Below are 7,043 nucleotides of genomic sequence, written 5' to 3'. Positions count from 1 at the left end.
CCAGATTCCATTTGTTAGTATTTTATCGAGAATTTTTGTGTCTATATTCATAAGAGATATTCATCTATGGTTTTCTTTTCTCATAAGTTCTTTGTCTGGTTTTAGTGTCAGGATAATAATGACCTCAAAGAATGAATTGTGAAGTATTTGCTCTTCTATTTTTTGCAAGATATGGTGTGGTATTGGTGTTAATTCTTTTTATTTTATTTTATTTCTATTTATTTCAGCTTATTATGGGGGTACAAAAGTTCAGGTTATATACATTGCCCATGTCCTGCCCATCCCCCCGAGTCAGAGTTTCAAGCGTGTCCATTCCCCAGGCAGTGCGCATCGCACTCATCATATAGGTATACCCCCATCCCCTCCCCCTACCCCACATTCCCCCAAGTCAGAACATTCAAGTGTGTCCATTCCCCAGATGGTGCACAACGCACTCATCATGTAGGTATACACCCATCCCCTCCCCCCACCCCTCACCTCTGTCCAATACCCACCAGCAAATTGATTTCCCTGATCATCACCTAAGTGCACATTTGGGTGTTAATTCTTTATACGTTTGGTAGAAGTCAACAGAGAAGCCATTCGGTCCTGGGATTTTCTCTGTGTAAAAATTTTGTTGTTGTTATAATAAATATATTCAGATTTTCTCTTTCTTCTTGAGTGGAGGTTTGTGTTTTTCTAGAAATAGTCCTTTTCATATAGATTATTTAATTTGTTAGCATAAAATTTTTCATAGTGTTCCCTTACAATCTTTTTATTTTTATGAGATTGGTTGTAATAGCTCCTCTTTTATTCCTGGTTTTAGTAATGTAAACCTTTTCTCTTTTTCTTAGTCTAACTAAAGGTTTGCCAATTTTGTTGCTCTTTCAAATAAGCCAACTTTTGCCTTTGCTAATTGTCTCCATTTTTTGTTTCATTTGTTTCAGCTATAATACTTATCATTTCCTTCATTCTAGTTGCTTTGGTTTTAGTTTGCTCTTTGTGGTGTTGCTCTTTATGTGTCCATGTGTGTTTAATTTTACAAATGGTATTGCTTTATAGATATTAATATCTTTTGTTTACTTGGTAAACTCAACTTTATCTTTTAAGGACTTCTAGGTGTTGTATAGTTTAATAGTGAATAAATATGCTAGGTTTAGATAACTCCCTTGCTGCAATTCACCTCCTTGTGTATTTCTCTTCATGGATCCTTGGGAGAATTTCTCAGGGCTGAAAAGCTTCCCAGAGTGGGATTGGGTTAGCTATTATTGGTAAGTACTGATTGCTTTCCTCTGTACCAGTTGGTACTCCTGCCAAAAGTGCCTTTGGATTCTTGTTTCCTCGCATTTTGGCTAACCATTGAATAATGCATTATTTTATATTGTGTTATTATTATTTAAAAATGTTTGCCATTATCAAAGTTGTAGAGTCTCATTCTTGTTTTAATTTTCATTTCTCAAAATATTATTAAAGATGAGCACTTATTCTCATGATCACTAGCCTTTGGACTTCCTCATGTGGTAGTTTCTGTTTTTATTCTTTTTCTTAGTTTCATGTAATTCGTTATCTTTGTTGGCTTTATTAGGAGCCACTGAATATTTTTTTTTTTATTTTATGTTAGTTTCAAGCCCGGAGGTAACTTCTCTAAATCTGTCATTCTATACTTAATTGTGTTTGTTGTTGAATTAAACACTTAAAATTTGATGTAAATTCCTCATTTCCTCTATTGTTTAAAAATTATTTGTTTCCCTCTGATTATAAAGGTGTTTTCCTAGTTTTTCTTCTATTACCTTTGTGGTTTTATATCTTTTTTTTTTTGGTATATGGTATGAGGGAATCTAACTTTATTTTTTTTTCTACATTGTTATCCAAGTTTTAAAAAAACATTAAGAATATCTAGCATTATCCCAGTGTTTTTTGATGCTATTTCTGTAATATCTCTAATGTTTACTGTGTAACAGTCTATTTCTGGGCTACCTACTCTGTGTCACTGATTAATTTTATGCAGCTTTGAGTGACTGTTCCACATTTTGGAGGGGTGAGATTATGGGTCTGTATGTGTTGTATCATCTGATGGGACAAGTGCTCCCTCTTTATTTTTCCTTTTTCAATTGTCTTAGCCATTTGCAGACCACTATTCTTTCAAAAGAGTTATATTTGGTTTATAAATTAGTCTACAAAGTATTAATAAAATTTACCTTAAAAATGAATTGATAGATTCTTTAGGTATCATTGCAATGTTTTCAATAAGTCAAATCATCTATTATTGTGACATATCTTCCTTTTTATTCAAGTCTTTTATGTGCTTTAGCAGAGCTTTTAATATGTATGCAAGTGTATATGTACACATGCACAAAATTTAGCTATATTTTTTATATATTTTCTGCAAAAGCCCTTTTTTGCACTTCTGACTATGATTACTGTGTAGGAAATTTTAAAAGATCATTTGAAGTAACAATCACATATCATTTTAACTTATAACTGTGTCATGAAATAATTTCTTCTCTAGTAGTATTGCATTCTTTAGATAGATGACAGCTTTTTTTTTTTTAAATTGAGGCATTGAATACACAAGTATTCACAAAAAGTGAAAAGATGCCTAAATTAGATTTACATCTTTATAAATATTTAGAATGGCTATGCATTGTAGTGTTAATAATTTAGTGAGTGGTCACTGATAAAATTTAACTTGACAATCCATACAGAGGTAAGTGATGTATGCTTAATTTTTCTTTTAGTTCTAAATATATCCATCTTTCATTGCTTGTACTTTACAAATTAATTCTACCTTTTATTCCTGTACTTACACCTATACCTCACTTACAACTACATCTATATTTCGAAAAAACTGCTCAGGAGACTGCAGACTCTTGGAGAATCTTGAACGGTGGAAAAAGGAAGATCCAGGGAAAATACATCTCCTATGCCATGATCATGATCTAGATTTCTATTAGTGACCCTTATAAGAAGTTTACTGTATGTGACTGAAGAAATTAAAAAATAGGTAAAGCCACAACCTTGGCTAATTTTGATCCTAAAAAATTGAAAGTGGAATAGGAATTGTAGCAAACACATATTGCCATATTACATTCTTTGGTGTATTTCAAATCACAAGCCATTTAATTACTCTTGAAAAATTATCTGAATGGGTATTGATTTATGTGAAAATAATGCAAAAAAGCTATAATTTTCAGTGAAAATGTTTGAGAAATAGAAATATATGTTGTACATGGTCTTGAATCTTTTTTCACTACTTTTTATTTGGAGAAATGTTTCTTTTGTAAGTGTGTTGCTTAATCTGTGCTTGACCTGTATCTATTTCTTGTTTATGTGGATATATGAGTGCTCAGGTTCAGATGGTGACTCTTAAGAAATCAAGAAGGAAGAAACCTGAAGTTTGCAGGAGGGATGATCAGGAATGACTTTTATATCCTACTGGAGCATCGATCATTAAATAGAAATGAGGTGCATTTAGAGAGATTTTGTGTATTGTTATGCTAATCATCACATATGTTTTCTAAGATATAATAATGTCTTGGACTTTGATAAGCATATTAATGTCTGGTTTCTTTGTTCAATTTGACTTTTAGCATTTGTTTATAATTTACTATATTCCAGATATTATGCAAAGCATTTTATGTGGATTAATTGACTTAATTATGACAACAAACATAAGATAACATTATTTTTATTATTCTACTTTTAAATATGAGAAGAGAGTATTTAAGTACATTTTTTCAAGTGCTCACAGCTAGCTAGTGGTAGAAATAAGATTTAAAACTTGGAAGTTAGATTCCAGAAACTGCTCACATACACTATGCAGACTTTTTATTCTGATTTGATTGTTTTATTGGAACCACAGAGCCAGGCCACTCTCCAGGGATAATGGTTCTTCCACTAAAAGGAGTATATATGTGGCCAATTAATCTAGAAAGAGGCAGATCTTGTTATAAGAAACAAAGACTAGTGAAATTAAATGAAAATGGTTCAAGAAATAATTTTATTAAGGAAATTTAAAAAGTATAGCTGGCTTCCTTTCCTTCTTTCTTTTTAATTAAAGGAAACTAAGGCACCTGAATGAATATGTTATATGCATTAGTAATAAATAAATAAATATATTTTTAAAATGTCATATAATATAATAGACCCTCATGCACCCATCCCCCAGGTTCAAACATTATCAACATTTAACAATTTATTTTCACCTATATGCAACCTGACTCATTCTCCCCATTCTGATTCTATTTTTTAAAGCAATTCCCAAATGTTACATAACTTCATTAATAAATACTTAAGTATACTTCTAGAAGATATTATTTTTAAATATAACAATACCATTTATACTTAAAATAAATAAAAATAATAATGTCTTAATATCAAGTACACAGTTTTCAAATTACCTAATTGTTTCATTTAAAAACATATTTGTTTTGTTCACATGAGGATGCAAATCCAAAGAGAAATGTGTTGTTTTTTCTTTGTTTCATTGTGTCTGAGCTAGACTTCAAGAAGTCTGGGGATGTTTGAGGACACTCATGGGCTGTGGAAATAAAATGCCCTTTACTCAATTAAAACACCCTATATGGAAAAGATTTTTAAGGGCTCAGGAAACTACGGTCATTAGAAGGAGTCCTACCTGGGTTTTGTCAAAGGCAACACACCTGGTCAGTGATAGGCTTTCAAGTATCTGTGAAAGGGCTTTGGGTTATTTTTACCAAACTACATCACTCAACTTTTTTTTTTTTTGAGACAGAGTCTTACTCTGTTGCCCAGGCTAGAGTGCTGTGGTGTTAGTCTAGCTCACAGCAACCTCAAACTTCTGGGCTCAAGCGATCCTCCTGCCTCAGCCTCCAAAGTAGCTGGGACTACAGGCATGTGCCACCATGCCTGGCTAATTTTTTTCTATTTTTTAGTAGATAAAGGGTCTTGCTCTTTCTTGACTGGTCTTGAATTCTTGACCTCAAGCAATCCTCCCTCCTCGGCCTTCCAGAATGCTAGGATTGGTGCGAGCCACCACGCCCAGCTCATTACTCAACACTAATCACAACAGTGCTTGGATTCATTTTCTAGATGTACAAAATCACTAATTAAATATGAGATATATTAGAGATGCATAGATAATTTTATGTTACATTACATTTCAGTTATATAAAAAACAACCCATTTTGACAACAAAATAAAATCCACATGAATAGTTTTTTCCCTATACCATCCTTAGTATGCTGAGAGCTTTCTAGAGGTGTAGCAAAATTGTCCATCCATCATTTCTAGCACATCATGTTTTAATGTTATAAGAATAATAATAAAGGAAGAAGAATGTGTGCTTTTCCCCAATAGAGCCACATTTGGAAAGACTTGAAACTATATTTGATTGGTGTAGATTGTGTTGAAATCAGTGAGGTATTATTCATAATTGCTAAAACTGTAAGCTAACCTAATGCCCAGCAAAGGCAGTGGTTAAGTAAACTATGGGGCAACAACCTCATGGGACATTATGCATCAATAAATAGTGAATATTTTAAAGACTGCAAGAAAATGGAAATGAAGATATAAAAAGCTGGGTTTTTTTGAGGAGGTTATAGGAATTTTTGCTTTTTAAATTTTATTATTAATGTTCTATATTGTTTCTTCAATTAATAGTTATTCAAAAATTAAGAAACAGAAGATGAAACTGGATTGGTTTAAAAGTACCTGTGAAAAAGAAACATGTCCATTGGTCTGTGAATAGACATAATGAACCAGAACATGTTAATTTGAAGTTGAATATGAACTGACTTGTCCTGAGTCAATACCAGGCCTACTTTTATGTATTATGTCTACAATGTATTAGTGAAGCAATAGTAGCTATTTAAAGAAATAGAGGGAAGCATTTCAAGGCAAAATGAATAATTAAATATTTACTGTAACGGAAAGTAATTTGAGCCATCTGTTTCAAAAAGTTTCCTCATTGAAAATTAAGGAAACTTAACATTTTAGTAAAATAATTTTTTTCACAGTATTTGTTAATGGTTTATTTATCAAGAGAAACTATTCCTCAGCCCACATATTCATAGCTCAGGAACACAGGTCGTGACAAACTTCTATGTAAATCAACCCAAAGAATTCTTTTATGTTCCAAAAATCACTTTGCACTCTGAAAGATGTCAGCCTTCCTCATCTCCTCAAAATCTTTCATAGAATCATAATTTCTGTAGAAATATGCATATGCCTTCTTTCTTGGTTCAGCCACACCAAACTTATACAAAGCTGCAACTCCCAGGGATACAATGAATGTTCCAACAATATGAAACCACAGATGCCTGGCCAGGAGGCCACACATCTAAGGTTTTGTCAAAGCGCTGGAAGCCATGGTAGTTACTGTCCTTAATGGGTATGCCAACCTCAACATGTCCTTCCTGGCTGAGGGAGAAATGAACTGCCAAAAATAATTTTTTTTAAATATACTGATTTCAGGAATGTTGCCTTGATGTCAAATCTTACCTCTAAAAATTCAGTTGTTTACATTAGAAAACTCTGAAGAATGGACAAATATATCCTTTTTCCTCCTAATTTTTAGAAACAATTCTACACAGAAAAATTTCTAAAATAGTACACAGATCCTTCTATTACTAACATTTGCCCAATTTTTTTACTTTGCTCATGCTTTCTCTCTTTATATGTGTGTCTAACATTTTTTCAGAATATCGATACTATATATTATTAAATATATCAACATATAGCTATATATAATATACTAATAATTCAATTATATAATATGTATCTTCTCTATATATGTAATAATGGAGTTTTCCAAAAATTGTATTATTTTTAGTTATATGCCATACTTAATTACACTAATATTAATGTCAATTACTAATATATCAATAACTTTATATTTCAGATACAATTTATAAAGTAGTTTAATAATATAATTGAATATTATAGTAATATATATTTTCTGTGTGTGGGTATGTATACACACCCAAAGAATATATATATGTATGTATATACACACACACACGTACAGTCAGCCTTTTGTATCCTAGAATTCAACTACTCAAAGATCAAAAATATTGAGGGGTAAA

The 7,043-nt window shown here is 31.9% G+C and overlaps 1 pseudogene; it reads right to left on the bottom strand.

The window, feature by feature from the left end:
* Window positions 1-6,100: 6,100 nt before the first annotated feature.
* LOC123649982 lies at window positions 6,101-6,328 on the bottom strand (annotated as a pseudogene).
* Between the last annotated feature and the right edge of the window lie 715 nt (window positions 6,329-7,043).

The sequence above is a fragment of the Lemur catta genome, chromosome 14 (assembly GCF_020740605.2).
Source record: "Lemur catta isolate mLemCat1 chromosome 14, mLemCat1.pri, whole genome shotgun sequence".
NCBI lineage: Eukaryota > Metazoa > Chordata > Mammalia > Primates > Lemuridae > Lemur > Lemur catta.
The sequence above is the reverse complement of the archived record's forward strand: the minus strand, read 5'-3'. Positions and strand labels throughout refer to the sequence as shown.